Source organism: Haemaphysalis longicornis, unplaced genomic scaffold, assembly GCF_048455015.1.
Source record: "Haemaphysalis longicornis isolate Haplotype H1 unplaced genomic scaffold, Haemaphysalis longicornis Haplotype H1 scaffold_3, whole genome shotgun sequence".
Taxonomy (NCBI): Eukaryota; Metazoa; Arthropoda; class Arachnida; order Ixodida; family Ixodidae; genus Haemaphysalis; species Haemaphysalis longicornis.
Genome location: NW_027526335.1, coordinates 140,314,694 through 140,331,258, shown reverse-complemented (window position 1 = coordinate 140,331,258; position 16,565 = coordinate 140,314,694).

Here is a 16,565-nt window from a genome sequence, read left to right as displayed (position 1 = left end):
AATTGTGAGCCCATCTGTGAACGAGCAAGTTATAAGCACGAGCTTGTTCTGAGCCCATTTGAGTTCGGAACTCATTTTGAGATTGCAGCCAATTTTGAGCTCTTCCAAGTCAGTTTAGTTTTGAATCCACTTTGTGTTCTGGACACTATTTCTGTTTTTAGTCCAAGTGCGTTTTGAGTACTTTTTGAGTTCTGCGTACAATTTGAGGTTTGAGTTTAATTAGAGTTTGAGTATAATTTAGGTTTTGAGTAAATTTTGAGTTTTGATTCAAATTTGAGTTTGAGCCTATTTTAGAGTTTTCAGTCCATTTTGAGTTGTGAGTATATTTTGAGTTTTTCGTCGATTTTGATCGTGAGTACATTCTGAGTTCCTAGTACATTTGGGTTTGAGTACATTTTGAGTTGGAGTACATTGTCAGTTCTCAGTTGCTTTTGTGTTTTCGCCCGAGGGATTTCTGTGTCTTGCGCTAGCTCTGAGTTTCAGTGAGCGCAGGAGTGCGGCTCAGCAATGAATCTAAGTCTGACTGAGTGGTGATTCTAAAATAAATTTGCAATTCAGTTTGACTGAGTCGCGCCAACTTTCAGGAGGCAGGGCTTCCGAACTCTTTTATGCAAATGTATAACGGTGAGGTTGAGATTTTATTTCCTGGCTTGTTTCTAGGTTATTGGCTTATACACTCTGTGATACCATAAAGCTTGAGCGTTGCGTTCATCTTAGCACTGATGTATAGGATTGTCTGGTCATCAAATTTTCAGAGGCAATACATGAGAGCGTGGTGGTAGTAAATTTCGAGAAACAACATAAGCAGCAAGAAATCCCTTTTCAGCTCTCATTCCGTTCAATCTCAGCATAAGGATAAGGTATGTAGAATATTTATGGTCGGTGGTGTGGCTAACCATTCAGCACGAGCCATTGATATTAAGAATAGTGACCCATGATTCGTTAGGCTAGCCTACATCATCCACAAATACAACATAATAGTGTTATCTACTAGAGATTTATTTATATTACCGCTGCCACTTCAGGGTTGCACAAAACCTTTCACCAACCAGCCAGTTGTCGACAGCAGCAATCAGCTAGAGGTAAGTGACTGCCAACCTGTCTTTTCTACTCATTCTCTGTTACTCACTTAGGGAAGTTTGAATAGAGAAGCCCAAACACGCAGTATGAAGCATTTATTTTCTAGATAAATAAGAAGCAAGGTTGTATTCCTAAGTTTACACGGAAAACCAAAAACCTGGTGTGCACTGTTGCCAAAAACGTTTTCTAAGGTAGCAATTTTCAACCGACCAAATATAGGGATGCAGTTACGTAAAGGGTATACCCACCAAAAATAAAAGTGTGCATTCTGGTTATTGAACATAGCATGATATCATAAAAAATGTAAATTGTGTTCAAATGGAAGCCACATGCTGCAGAAAAAATGCTCCGAAAAAGACTTCATAATTGGTGTTCGGCACAATTCCAACAATGATAACTTTCTCATTAAATTCAGCAGGCTTTTTGTGTAGTTGACCAAGGTTTTGCATGCAACGGATGGCCAAACCACTATCGTCATTCTATGTCTCCTGAGGTGACTAATTTTCAATTGTTTTCTCAGAATAAACACTATATTTGCATGTTTTTCTGAACTTGTCACATTTCTCTCGACTCCGGGGAAGTTGCTGTTGCATTACCGAAGGCGACTTTGCTCGTTATTCTAAGCGAACGTATTTTCTGCTAGAGAAAAGGGACGCTCCAGGGAAACGTAAATATATGTGCTTAGTTTTTCATATGCAATACAAACCCGGGTCTTTATTAGAAGAGCTGATGGCATTAAAACTGATATATGTTCGCATTACAAAAAGCATTAGGTAGTGCATGCCGCCTCAAGTTGCACAGGGATCTCATCATTGAAAGCTGCAGCAGGTTTTACGAGTCGGTTTTTTTAAGTATTTCAGACCAATAGCACACGGAGATAAAGCGGAGAGACTCGCAAAAATGCTGCAGCTGCCCAAATGTTTAGTGTGTACACGATTGGCCATAGTTACAGTGGTTCAATTTCGGCGTCGGAATTGTATAGGATTTCATCAAGGTTGGCCAGGTACGAGCTGATTGATTTACAACGGTACTTTGGTTGCAAATTAGCGCTGCCACATGAAAATTACTAATTGCGTGCAGTGTTCCGCGCGAAACTGACAGCACCGAATCATCCCAGGGGTTCTCAAGTCAGTGGAAATCTGATCCAGGCAAGGAAGCTGGCTCTTGACTGTTGGATTGTTCAATAAATTCGTACAAAAATCGGAATAAATAAAATCAAAAAGTTCGGAAACTCGAAGCAGCTCTAATGGAGTTCTTGACAAGCATTAGCACGTAATTCACTTTTATGAGGTGTGATATGAGCTAGGGTACCAGAGTTTTCTTCGTTTCTAAGAGGAGCACATTTATTCAATGGCTTTTATTTTAGTCAGCATCGCGTCACGTTGTGTACATGTTTCTACTATTCTTCCTATTCTGTGAACATGGGGTGCAGGAGCGAACAACGTGACTTTTTTATAGAGGTGGGATTTATTAGAGTGGGGGTAGGAACAAGAATGTTGTCGAAGTGCTCGGAAATTATTAGGCCAATAACGATACAAGTACGCACTTAAGGGAAATAATGTCATTAGAAGCAAGGTTTTTTGACATGCCCACCAAATCGGGAGTGAAACATGTAAGAAAATTATTCACTAATAGTGCACCGAACGACTGGTATACGTTATTTTTCATGCCATAAAAGGTGGAATTCGGGAAATACATCGCGATAGAGATTTATTGAATAGTAAGAATCTATCATGCACACTGCAACAAAACTATTGTGTGCAAAAAAATCTGCGTTATCTCAACCGATGGTTCAGGAAGTGTCCCGAGTTGTTTCAACGTGAGGCTGTTTTTTTAAGGATTCAGTGCGTTTTACTGGAATTATTCGCTGTAATTAGTCAGCAAGCAGTGTGGGGAACAGAAGAATGCCTGTTTAAGGACGAGTGCGCTTCTTCCAAAGATACCATAAGTTCAATGGCGAAGCAATTCAAGTATAGAGAGGTTGGACGCAGTTGTAAATAAAAATGAAGGCCGGTATGGACAGGTGATATCACCTTCGATAATTAATGAAAAAAAGCCACTGGCACAAAATACATCTTATGATTTTACGGTTCCATGGGGTAAAATTACGATACTCGTATTTGGTCTAATTAGTGACCGAATCCAGCAAAACCTATGTAAAAATCTCCAAATACAAACTTGGTGTGGCCCACATTGTTCGTACCGAAAAGGGTGAAGTAGTCCAAGCGGAAGGCTATTTATGATGAAGTATCGTGGTTTTCCTGCAGGAAATATTTCCCTGTGGTTAGGCAGCAAGCATGGTTAAGGACCTGAAGCTGCGGGTGTAATGTGGAGGGCGTTTTTTAGTCCGAAAGCACCATAACTTAACAGCCAAAGTCATTCGAGGTGGGGTAGTTTGTGAGTTAAGGCAGACTCCAGTAAGTACAGAGTGGTTAAGTGTCAGCATATTTGTGTATACCAGGCAAACGATCTGTCTTGAACCGCAATTATAAATATTTGGAAATTACGCATTCCATGTCACTTTAACCGACCCATTTTAAAAATTCTTTCGTGGTCTTCATAGAGACAAAATGATTTTGGTATTATTGTAGAATGAGTGATCAATGTTATCAATACGGTATTGCTCACTGTATATTTGCTGAAAATTCAGTTTTAGTGTTTGTTTACCAACAGATCTCGACTTACTAACTAATGAGTTCACTCACTCAGACTCTTGTGGATTCCAACTCATGTGTCATTTGGAGCGAGAGGCTATTGTGTCATCCTGAGTTTGAGCATACTGAGCCCAAGTGAGTTTGGTCCTGACTGAGTTTGAGTACGCCTTGGACCAATTGAGTTCTGAGCCCGTTCTGAGTTCTGAGTACATTTTGAGTGTTGAGTATATTTTGAGTTTATTTTTCGAATTTTGAGCCTGAGTACGTTTTGATTCCTAAGTACATTTTGGGTTTTAGTACATTTTGAGTTTCAGTAGATCTTCAGTTCTGAGTTCGTTTAAGGTTTTTCGCCACAGTGATTTCTGAGTTTCGTGCTGACTTTGAGTTTAAGTTAGCGTAGATGTGTGGCTCTGCAATGAGTCTCAATGTCAGTGAGTGGTAAATCTAAAATAAATTTGTGATTGGGTTTGAGTGAGCCGTGCCGTTTTTCCCGAGTTTTGGCTACCAATAACTGCTCATTTTAAAAAGCTCCATTCACATAATTCTCGTAACATTCACATTCACATAATTCTCGTAACTCGTAAAATTTGGCAACGCAAACCTACTTTAAAAGGTCAATCAGGGCGCGAGCTTTTCTTGGCTGAATGAAGTGCACACTTTCGTTAGATTTTCGTTTTGCAGGACTCTATAGGTCTATGCTTTTTTATAAGCGACCAGCTGGAGTAATGTTTTTACACTTGTGTTTCGCTATAGTTCTGGGAACATTCTTTTGAAGTCAATATCAAGGAATATAGTTTTAGGTGGCATTGTCGGTGCTATATAATAAGTTTTTTTCTGGCCTTTTGTGTAGTCCAGTAACATTAAATTACGTATAATTAAAATTATTTTTAGCTAGCTGAAGGTGTTCTTTACTCTCGCAATTTTCCCAAAGTCATACGCTTTTTTACAAATGTATAAAGGCGAGTTTGAGTTTTTATTTCCTAGCTTGTTTCTAGGTTATTGGCTTATACACTCTGTGATACCTAAAAACCGGAGCGTGACGTTCAGCATTTCACTGATGTGAACAATATTGTGCTCATCAAATTTTCAGAGGTAATACACGAGAGCGTGGTGGTAGTAAATTTCGGGAAATAATATAAGCAGCAAGAAGGTCGTTTTCAGCTCTCATTCGATTCAATCTCAGCGTAAGGTTAGTTATATACAATATTTATGGTCCGCGGTGCTGCTAACCATTCAGGCGAGCCATTGATATTTAGGATCATGATCCATGAATCGTTAGGCTGGCCTACCTCATCCATATATACTGCATAATAGTGTTATCCACTACAGATTTATTTAAACTACCGCTGCGTCTTCCAGGGTCGCCACAAAATTTTCCCCAACCAGCCAGTCGTTGACAGCAGCACTCAACTAGAGGTAAGTCTCTGCCAACCTGTCTTTTCTAGTCGTTCCCTTTTGTTCACTTGGGGAAGTTTGAACTGGGAATCCAAAAGACGCAGTATGCAGCATTTCGGTTCTTGATAAATAAGAAGGAAAGTCGTATTCTCTACTTTCCACAGAAAATCAAAAACCTGGTGCGCACTGTTGCCAAAAACGTTTTCCGTGGTAGCAATTTTGAAGCGACCATATATAGGGATGCAGTTACATAAATGGAATACCAACCGAAAAAAGAACTGTTAATTCACGTTAATGAACATTGCATGATACCATAGAAAAATGAAAATTGTGTTGAAATGGAAGCCACATGCACAAAAAAATGCTAAGAAAAAGCCTTTATATTTGCTTACTGACACAATTCCAACAATAATATTTTTCCCTTCAAGCTGAGCAGGCTTTTTGTGTAGTACCGAGGTTTTCCATTGGACGGATGGCCAAACCACTATCGTCATTCTATGTCTCCTTAGGAGACTGATGTTCAATTGTTTTCTCAGAATAAATACTATACTTGCATGGTTTTCTGAACTTGTCACATTTCTCTCGACGCTTGTGAAAGTTTTTTTTGCTTTAACAAAGGCAAGTTGGCTCGTAATTCCCAGCGAAGGTATTTGCTGCTAGAGAAAAGGGCCGCTGTAGGGAAAAATAAACAAATGTCATTACTTTTTTGTATGCAATACAAACCAGGGTCTTTAGGAGAAGAGCTGACGGCATTACAACTAAATTATTTTCGCATTACTAAAAGAAACATTAGGTATTGCATGCAGGATAAATTTGCGCAGGGATCTCCTTTTTGAAACCTGCGGCGGGTGTTAAGAGTCCGTTTGTTGAATTTTGGTTTGTTGAATAATGTTTTCACTATTATTCCTCGTCCATGAAAGTGGGGGCAGGAGCGAACAACCAGACTTATTTATGGTGGTGGTTTTTAATTAGAGTTAATGTAGGAACAAGAATGTTGTCGGAGTGCTCCGAAATGAATAGGCCACTAGCGATACAAGTCCGCATTAGGGAGAAATATTGCCATTAGAATCAAGCCTTAGTGAAATTCCCACCAAATCGCAAGGGAAAATTATGTGAGAGGATAGCCGGCGCTATATCAATAAGTTTATTATTCCGGGCTTATGTGTAGTCCAGTTACGTTTGTATTACGTATATTAAATTATTTCAGGCAAACTGAAGCTGTTATTTAGTCTCGCAATTTTAACAGACTCGTATGCTTTAATACAAAATTATATAACGGTGAGGTGGAGTTTTTATATTCCTGGCTTATTCCTAGGTGATTTGTTTATACACCGGTGATACAAAAAAAAGAAACCGGAGCATTGTGTTCAGCTTAGCAATCATTTATAGGATTGTGTGCTCATGAAAATTTCTGAGGTGATACATGAGAGCGTGGTGGTAGAAAATTTGGGGAAACAATATAAGCAGCAAGAAGTTTGTTTTCAGCTCTCATTCCATTCAATCTCAGCCTAAGGAAATGTACGTAGAATATTTATGGTCTGTGATGCTGCTAACCATTCAGCGTGAGCCATTGATATTTAGGATCGTAACCCATGAATCGTTAGGCTGCCGTACCTCAACCACAAATACTGCATAATAGTGTTGTCCACTACAGATTTATTTATACTACTGCTGCCTCTTCGAGGGTTGCCACAAAATTTTCACCAACCAGCCAGTTGTTGACAGCAGCAATCAACAAGAGGTAAGTCACTGCCAACCTGTCTTTTCTACTCGTTCCGTTTTGTTCACTTGGGGAAGTTTGAAAAGAGAAGCCACAAGAACAGTGAGTAGCATTTCTTTTCAAGATAAATTAGAAGGAAGGTCGTATGCTTAACTTTCCATGGCAAACCAAAAACCTGGTACGCACTGTGCCAAAAACGTTTTCCAAGGTAGCAATTTTGAGGCGACCAGATATAGGGATGCAGGCACAGTGCTTAGCGATTGAAACACGATGCTCGGAGCACGTGGCTGCTGGTGCTTGTTGCGCCACAGGTGAGCGCTTGTGAAAGCGAGCTGACGCATTGTGGTATACGGCGAGGGTGAGAGCGTTCGTGACGCATGCGGACTGCATCCGGAGGACAGCCCTTCAGTGTGTGGTTCTTGGCGGCGCCAAAGGGGTGGTACATGCCATGGCTTCAAAACGCTGCGTCTGCGTGCCGCGGCGTTCCGCGGAAAGCTGGGCGAACTGGCATCGCGCGCGTTGTGAAGAATTTGAATGCGCATTTATGGCGATATGTTATCGTGGCGCGCAGAGAACGCAGACGCAGCGCTTTGAAGCCATTACATGTCGCACCCATATGGCGCCGCAAAGAACCACACACTGCAGGGCTGTCTCCCGGATTCATTAGGCATGCGTCACGAACGCTCTCACCCTCACCGAATACCACAATGCGTCAGCTCGCTTTCACAAGCCCTCACCAGTGGCGCAACAAGCAGTGGCAGCCACCTGCTCCGAGTATCGCGTTTCAATCGCAGAGCACTGTACATAAAAGGAATACCCATAAAAAACAGTGTTAAATCACATTAATGAACATAGGATGATACCATAGAAAAATGTAAATTGTGCTCAATTGGAAGCCACATGTACCAAAAAAATTCCCAGAAAAAGACTACATTTGGTTATTGTCACAATTCCAACAATGATAAATTATCTTCAAACTCAGCAGGCTTTTTGTGTAGTTGACCGATGTTTTGCATGCGACAGATGTCTAAACCACTATCGTCATCCTATGTCTCCTGAGGTGACTAACGTTCAATAGTTTTCTCAGAATATATACTATACTTGCATGGTTTTCTGAACTTGTCACATTTCTCTGGACGCTGGGGAAAGATGCTTTTGAATTAACAAAAGCAACTTTGGTCGTTTTCCCACCGAAGGAATTTTCTGCGAGATAAAAGGTCCGCTCCAGGGAAACGTAAACAAATGTCCTTAGTTTTTCGGATGCAATAAAATCGCGGGTCTTTAGGAGAAGAGCTGACGGCATTACAGCTAAAATATTTTGGCATAACTAAAAGGAGCAATACGTATTGCATGCCTCCTCAAGTTGCACAGGGATCTGATCATTGAAAGCGACGGCGGGCGTTTGGAGTCGGTTTATTGAATTTTTTCGGACCAATGGCACAAGGAGATAAAGCAAAGAGAGACTCACAAAACGGGCGCAGCTGCCCCAACGTTTAGTTTGTAGACGATTGGCCACAGTTGCAGTTGTTTAATTTCTGCGTCGGCGTTGTATAGGATTTATTCAAGGTAGGCCAGGTGCGTGCTGTGCAATTTACAACTATACTTTGTTCGCAAATTAGCGCTGCCACACAAAAACCACTGATTGCGCATAGTGTTCCTCGCGAAATTGACCGCACCAGATCAGAACAGGGGTTCTAAATTCAGTGGTTGAACCCACTTAAACCCACTACCCGACCTGATTGTTCTTTAACCTAGAAAATTCTGTTAAGCCGTAGTGCCGATTAGTACGTACTTTCTTCGCGTGCCCGTTAGGTACAATTTAACTAGGTTTGACTATGTATATATATATGTCTGTGTGCGTGTGTGTGTGTGTGTGTGTGTGTGTGCGTGTGTGTGTGTGTGTGTGTGTGTGTGTGTGTGTGGGTGTGTGTGTGTGTGTGTGTGTGTGTGTGTGTGTGTGTGTTTGCACTGGGGTTTGCTATAACGCACACGAATTGTTAGCGCTCTTTTCGAAAATTGCGTTTTCAATTATTAGAAAATGGAAATAGTGAAAACGCGGTCCTGAGAGCCGTAGGTGTGAACCATAAACTTCCGAACGCTCGTGGGATCAACTAACTCAACCTCCGTTAGCCCCTGCTCCACGTAATTGAAATTCTGCACTTGCTGAGCATTTTCTCCACAATTACACCTGTAGAGTCTTGTAAAATTTTGTGTTTGGGGTTCTACTTAGGTTCATAAGTCCTTGGATAAACGCAAAAAATGTTCCGGGAAACAAATTTATCTTTCTGGGATCTTTTTCCCCAGGGCACGAAAATGATTTCATGTTCTCTCGTTTACAATAATCAGAATGAACTTCACATGCGATTGACATTTAGACCAATAGAAAGAATACCACCCCGCGCCTTTGTTCTCTCAGCAATTTCCTCTATGGCACGCACAAGCACTTTTCGCTGACTGAGTGCCACCAAAAAAAAGAATAAAAGTTTTCACTGCAAAGCAGCTCAACCTATGTTCAAGTCCATGGTGGTGCAAATAACAACAGTGCTAGTATTCGTGCTCTCCTGTCAGGGGAGCCCACAGAGGCAAGGTAAATAATTGCGTTCTACAGCACCACACAAGTAAGCAGAGATATCACTACAGACATAGGGATGTCCGGAGCGAGTTATATTCCCAGTTTGTTGCGTCACAGTTAGAGTTCAACTAAACAACCCTGATTTTAATAGATTTTTTTCAAGTGTATGTCAGATTTGGTAACTTTTTGAATACATATTTCCCAGCTTATTTTATATAAGCTGGGAAATATGTATTCAAAAAACTGCAGAATATCCGACACAGACCATACCCATCAATGCTGCAGAAGTTATAGTTCTCTCTGTTTTGAATTCAGGTTTCGTAGATATTCTCCAGGAAAACTTTTTTTGCGGTACTTACAACTTAGGCCGTGCTGTTTTTCTTCTGAAATAATTTTTTTTCTGGGCCATCGCAGAGAATGCAAACCAGCTCGTTTTGGCACATTTTGAAGCATTTGAATGCAAAGCACAAGTCCCACTTGCCGGAATTTTGATTCCGGTCTTCACAAGATTTTTTTGGCCCGTGAACAAAACAAAAATACCAGTGCAGTCGAGACCTTTGGCAGGCAAGAAAAACAAATACAAAAAGCATCCTCGTCAGCTCCATCACGCTGTTCTATAGAGTAGCCCTTTCTAAACCCAATTTGAGGCAAGAAACGCAGAAAAAAATTATTTTGGAAAACAACGTTCTCAGAATTACAAAAAGGAAATCAAAACTGCAGCGGGTCTTCTTTTCCTGAAGTCATTCAAGAGCAAGTGGACAAGATGATCAATAACACACGTGAAGGAAACGCTTCTCCAAACGACATATTGGAGGAGAGTTTGAAATGGGATGGAGTTGATGAAGAGCTCAGAATTTCTCACCTCCGCATGTCACCAACACGCATGGTTTCAGGCGATGGGATCTTCAAACGCTCAATTGGCTCGTGACGTCCGAGTGGCGGAAGGCCGTCTTTATTTGTATTCCTGCGGCTGGTGTTTTTAAACATGAAATTTCTATGCTTTCAAAGATAAGAAATGCATTCATTCGTGCTAACCTAACCTAGGAGTCTGGGTAGTTCCTTTTCATGTATTTGCGTGAAAAGTGCGAACATTGCCTGCTGGCTACAATTTTTTGTGTCCGCGCTATCAATATCTAAATTATGTGACACCTGTTGATTACCACACAGAGCCCGTGTAACATAGTTGTATAGATTGCCCTATCTTAGCAGTCCTCCCCACAACACGCCTAGTGCAATTTCACTTCCCTGACTAACATTAAAAGAGGAACACCGCAAAACTCTGACAGGAATTCCTTTCGTACGGCAAAAACATTGTTGTGACAACAGAAGTCCTGTTGTTACGACAACGCCATCTGTTGTTACAACAGGCATTCCTGCTGTAACGTGAAAGTTAATTTTCTCAATGACAAACATTCCTTTAGTCCCAACAGAACTTCCATTTACGCTACTCTTCCTAATAGAAAATAACAATAAAACCACGCGCAACTACTGATGGAATATGAGGATCACGACCAGACGGAAATATGGCATGTCGGAACGTAGAAATCGGGACTGGACTACGACATATGATGGATCCTCAGAATCACGACAGGACAATAATACGACAACGCGGCAGTAGAGCACGAGTAGACACGACACACTACAGAAATTCTTCTTCTCGTAATTTTTCACTGTGTTCTTTTCTTATTTTTGTCAAACATCTTCGCATCACGGTCCTTCACTCTCTGTAAACATTGCGCCTACCACCTCTCGTTTCGTGGCGCTTTCGATTGACCCCAATTTTTTTTTAGTGTTGTCAATATGTCCAAGTTTTCACACCATACGGTAGCACCACATGTATGCTATGGTTGCACAACCTCTTTTCCCCTCTTTTCAATTGCAGGGTAACAAATTCCTCGTACTTTCAGTCTTGTACTCGAATGACGTCCCATTAGCGGCTGTTCTGGCAACTGATTCCTTCCTACTGGTTTGGATGAAGCAGTGAACATTTCTACAGCTAGCAAATTTCATCTGGCTGTTTCAGTGCTGACTACCTAGCCTCACATGCCCGTTAGTATAAGCTGGCGCTCTGGTGGGATTCGCTATGTTGGGGTTGACTATACTGTGGATTTTCTACGCTGAATTCCAAGGATGGTGGCGCGATCTCCCCGTCCCAGACGAAGGACATAGGCGATTGGGGGATAGAGACAATGACAGTAATGCTCCGCTGCACAGGTGGCCGGCGAAAAGGAGGCGGTATTGCGCAATGTCCGAGGGGAGAGAAGCGCCGCGCGTGGGGACGTGTATACACGACTCGCAAGACGACCGGCGGCGGTGAAGACGCTGTCACAATTTATCCCTCAGTAGATGACCGTGCTTCACGCTGTAACCCAAACTATTGTAAAGCCGCTCACAAAGACCAATCTCTTTCGAGTCCGCTTTACTTCAAAGCAGCAATGGATTCTTGGGAAATCATTTTCCCGGAGACAATGCCAGCCTTCTTGTATAAAAGAGTTGAAGCATAGCCCATTTCTTTTTAATTTATGCGTAGCATTCTTTGCCGAGTACCCCCCCCCCCCCCAACCAGGACCGTGTAACGCCCTGCATTTCTACAAAAATGCAGGTAACGCGAACTCCCACCTGCAATCGCTATAATGGAGAAATTACAGATAACCGGCCGCACAAAGTTTGCAAAAAATAAAAATAAGAAAAACTCAAAAAACTTACTGAAAATGGTGAAACTCGTAACACCCTGCATTTTCAGAATACTGCAGACTTCGCGAAAGTTCACCTGTAACCGTTATAATTTCGTAAAAGTATATAATTGCTCGAACAAAATTTTGAAGAACTAACAAAATAAGAAAAACAAAAAATATTTACGAAAAGTGGCGGAACCTGTAACGCCCTGCGTTTCCACAATAATGCAGACACGGCGGAAGTTCCCACTGGAATTTTGATATTAGCGTAAGTTAGATAATTATTACAAAGAACCTTTCACACTAACAAAATAGAAAAAAAAAACATTTTAAAAATTACGGGAAAATGGCTTCACCATTAGGCAGATTTCTCGAAAGTTCCCGTTAGAGCAGTGTAGGTGAAGATAATTGGTGGCACGAAATTTCCAAAATATAAAAACATAATAAAACTCATAAGCAATTACAAAAAATATCATTCCGCACAACGCCCTGCATTTTTATAATAATGCAGATTTCGCGAATGTTTCTCTTTGAGTTGTTTTAATAGCGTAAATGGAGAATATTGGTACGACAGCATTTAGACAAACCAACAACTTTGACTGTAAAAATTCAAACTCAAGACAAGCAGCATAAAAATGGTACGCATTAGTGGATAATTTTCTGAATTTCTGCAGAATTGTTGTGATTTTTTTTTTCACATGCTAAACATATTTTAGTTGAGGCTTGCTCTGTCGCCAGACACGACCAGCTCGATTCGAGCATGAACAGGTTCTCCGTAAAAACATGGATCAAAATGAGACATTTATGGCGCGTCCGATACACCCACGCTAGAGACATCACACAAGAGTGAATGAATGAATGAGTGAACGAATAAATGAATGAATGTGAAAGAATGAATTAAAAGGTTCATTTCCATCACATGTTCTACGCGGAAGTAAGGAATAAGGCGCTCTTGCAGAATTACAAAGAAAAACTGCACCTGAACACCTCACAGTTTCTTTATCTTATGGATCTTTTTATCACCGCATGCCTCGTGCCACTGTCTTTAGCAAAAATATCTCCATGCGAAAATGCGTAGATACTTGCGAGCTCATAATTCCAAGCTCAGTGCAAAAATGAAAAATCACAAGTAACTTGTAACTGGGTTTAGCTTCCATCTGCCAGGTTTGCATATCGACACTGCTCAGTGTCACCTTCCATAAGTATTGCAGCAAGCCTGCACGCCTGACATTTTATATTTAAGACTGGTTAGAAGTTGGCACTTTTCTGCTTCACTTCTCTATGCTCGAAGGCTTGTACGTTATTCGATTCAATAAAATCTAATAAAAACTAGATGTGATTTTGCAAATTTGAAATTTGTTCTACAAACAACTATATTACCCCTGCCGAAGCAAACTACCATCAGTGTTTACTTTGCGTAATTTGTGAAACTGTATGGGTATTGTATTTGTTATCTCTTCCACCCGGGCCTTCAGTTCATCAGCAGTAAAATGAAGAGTTATCGCTGAAGTCATCTCGGTGCTAGACACTAAAGAGCTAAAAGCGTGTACAAAGTGTTACGAAGCCACGCCTGAAAAGAGGCCCTGTGCCGTATGAACCACAACACTGCCGATGCATAATGCAGAAAGCAGCTAAGCAGCTTGGTTCCTTCGAAGAGTGCTTTCTACCATACTGCACGTGCCAATTTACCCCAAACAGTTCAATGTTACGTAGTGAAATAAACCTAGTGAAATTTCTTATGTATTCACTGGCTTTCAATTGAAAGATAGGTTGTGTATAATGACAAAATAAAACAAAATGGGAAATAAAACAGAGTTTTTATTTCAGCGATCCAAAAGCTTGTCTCTTTCACGATGTCACAAACTTCTAAAGGCGTGCGAAGAACCGACATACCACCCCGTCATCATTCTTGTCAGGGCCGATGCAGGCGTGTGGAAATTGTACAGAAAATAGGACGCTTGGTGCGCTGTATAGCTGGATTCGAGTTTCGGATATGAACCGCGAGAAGCTTGGGTATTCAATGACAGATTCGACTTGTGTGCTGTGTAGTCATAAAGAGAAGTATACTATGCCAATAAACTAGATCGACACTGAAACGAAGGAAAAGAAATGAGATAGAACTACGAGAGTGCATTTGTGGGGAAGAAAAGTTCGTTCTTTCTCTTACCGCAATAACTCACCTACCGAGTTGGCCGGCTATGTTTGAGTACAACAACGACACATACTCCTCTTCTTTCCAACACTTCCCCTTGAAAAACGGGCTCAGTTGTGGTGCCATAAGCGTCAAGGGAAAATTATGTTTTGTCCATTTGACATGGTCTCTAATTTTCTGACACCCTTTGTAGGTCGGCATTTTCACTTTTCTTATCGCTTTTTGGCGCTCAGAGAAACGCTTACGAGACAAATAGGGACATTGTGATGAACTCAGGGTTCGGTGGTGGGAACCACGAGAGGAGCACATGGAGTCAATGACGACGTGTGCTCGTCTCGTGGTTCCCACCACCGAAAACTGAGTTCATCACAATTGGCGTCCGCGACAGGACCTCTTCAATAACATCTCGAAGAGGTTACGAGGCTTGTCCAAGAGGCGTGGTGACAGAGGACCGACAAGGAGGTGGAAAAGTTAGTGGCCAGCGGAAAGGAGCTGGGACTCCGCGATGCCGAACTGCGGGAATGGGTCAAAGCGGAGCAGGATCAGTTGCGGGATGAGAGGGCGGCACAACGGGAAGCTCTGAAGGCCGCAGCAGAGTTGGAACGCGCTAAGCAGGAGAGCCTGAGACTCAGTTTAAGGATACAGGAGGGCGCACAAAACAACCCACAAGCTGAGGTCTCCGTGGCAGCCCAACCTAACCCCGTGCCTGTCATGTCGACGAGCCTGCAAAACTTTATCCCCCCCATTTGATGCGCGCAGAGACGACCTGGACGCATACCTCCTAAGGTTCGAGAGGGTCGCTGGAGCTCAAAAATGGCCGGAGGATAAATGGGCCGTCGGATTGAGCACATGCCTCACCGGAGACGCGCTCTCCGTCATCGGGAGGATGACGCCAGAAGATTCTCTCGACTACCAAAAAGTCAAGCTGGCGCTCCTTCAGCTGTTTCGTTATACCCCTCAAGGGTACAATGACAAATTCCGCCAGGTGAAAGCTGAGAACGGCGAAACCGGCACTCAGTTCGCGACGCGACTTTCCGGTTATTTCGACCGATGGCTCGAAACGTCTGGGGTTCCCAAGATATTCGAATCATTGCGCGACAAGATGATCGCGGAGCAATTCTCCAAGTGCTGCTCATTCCAGCTGGCCATTTTCATTAAGGAAAGAGACTGTAAGTCGACAAAGAAATGGCCGAAGCTTGCGATAGTTTTCTCGAAGCTCAGGATCTCAAAAACTTGGGAAAGGCCCGAGACGAAAAGAAAGAGTCGCAAGTAGACCTTCCGTCCAAGAAAGGTCCTAACTGCTTTTTATGCGGGAAAACGGGGCACTGTGCCCCAGACTGCAGGATCGCAGTACGGAATGTCCGCTGTGATAACTGCGGAAAACAAGGACACAAAACTGAAAACTGGCAGTCTAAACACACCAATAAGAATCAGGTCTCGGCATGCATTTTTGCAAAACGCCGCTCCCAAGGACCCCGAAAGAACGATGGCGTCAAAGGCAAACTGGCTCCCACGCGTGCAGTGCGTGAAAAGTGCAAGCTCCAGACTGGAAGTCTAACCGCAAGCATGCCTGTCGCCACCGGTCAGGTCTACGGACGACTCATTTCGGTCTTACGAGACACTGGAAGCAATATTGTCATCGTGCGTCGGGAATTAATTCCAGACAGGTGTCTCACGGGCCAAGCGTCCACGGTTCTGTTTGTGGACAACACCACGCGGCACCTTGAAGAGGAATACATCTACGTCAATACGCCGTATTTCGCAGGACACGTTCTGGCGAAATGCATGGCCGACCCCCTGTAGGACCTGATCCTTGGGAACATACCTGGTGTTAGGGATCCGAACAATCCCGACCCCACATGGCAGCCGCAAGTCTCCGAACCCCCAAGGGTAGAGGCGGCCAGTGTACAATCCCTTCACTCGCCTGCGGACAGGGAGACCGACAAAGCTGCCCGAGAAACATCAGCTGTGAAACAGGGCATACCTACGAGCTCAATCACGATCGCTGATATTACGAGCCGGGATATGATCCAAAAACAGCAACATGACAAATCCCTTGATGATTGTTTCAAAAAGGCGGGGACGGAGTTCTTCTCCCGAAGTGGAAATGCGTACACGTATGTAAAGGAAAAAGGATTGCTGTACCGACGATATTGCACGGCAGCAGGTCAACGGTTCAAACAGCTGGTTATACCTCATCCGCTAAGGGAGGCCGTCATGAAGATCGCACACGAAGGAATCATGTCTGGCCATCAAGGAACAAGAAGAACGGCGGAGAGAATTGTTCGAGAATTCCACTGGCCAGGTATTCATGCAG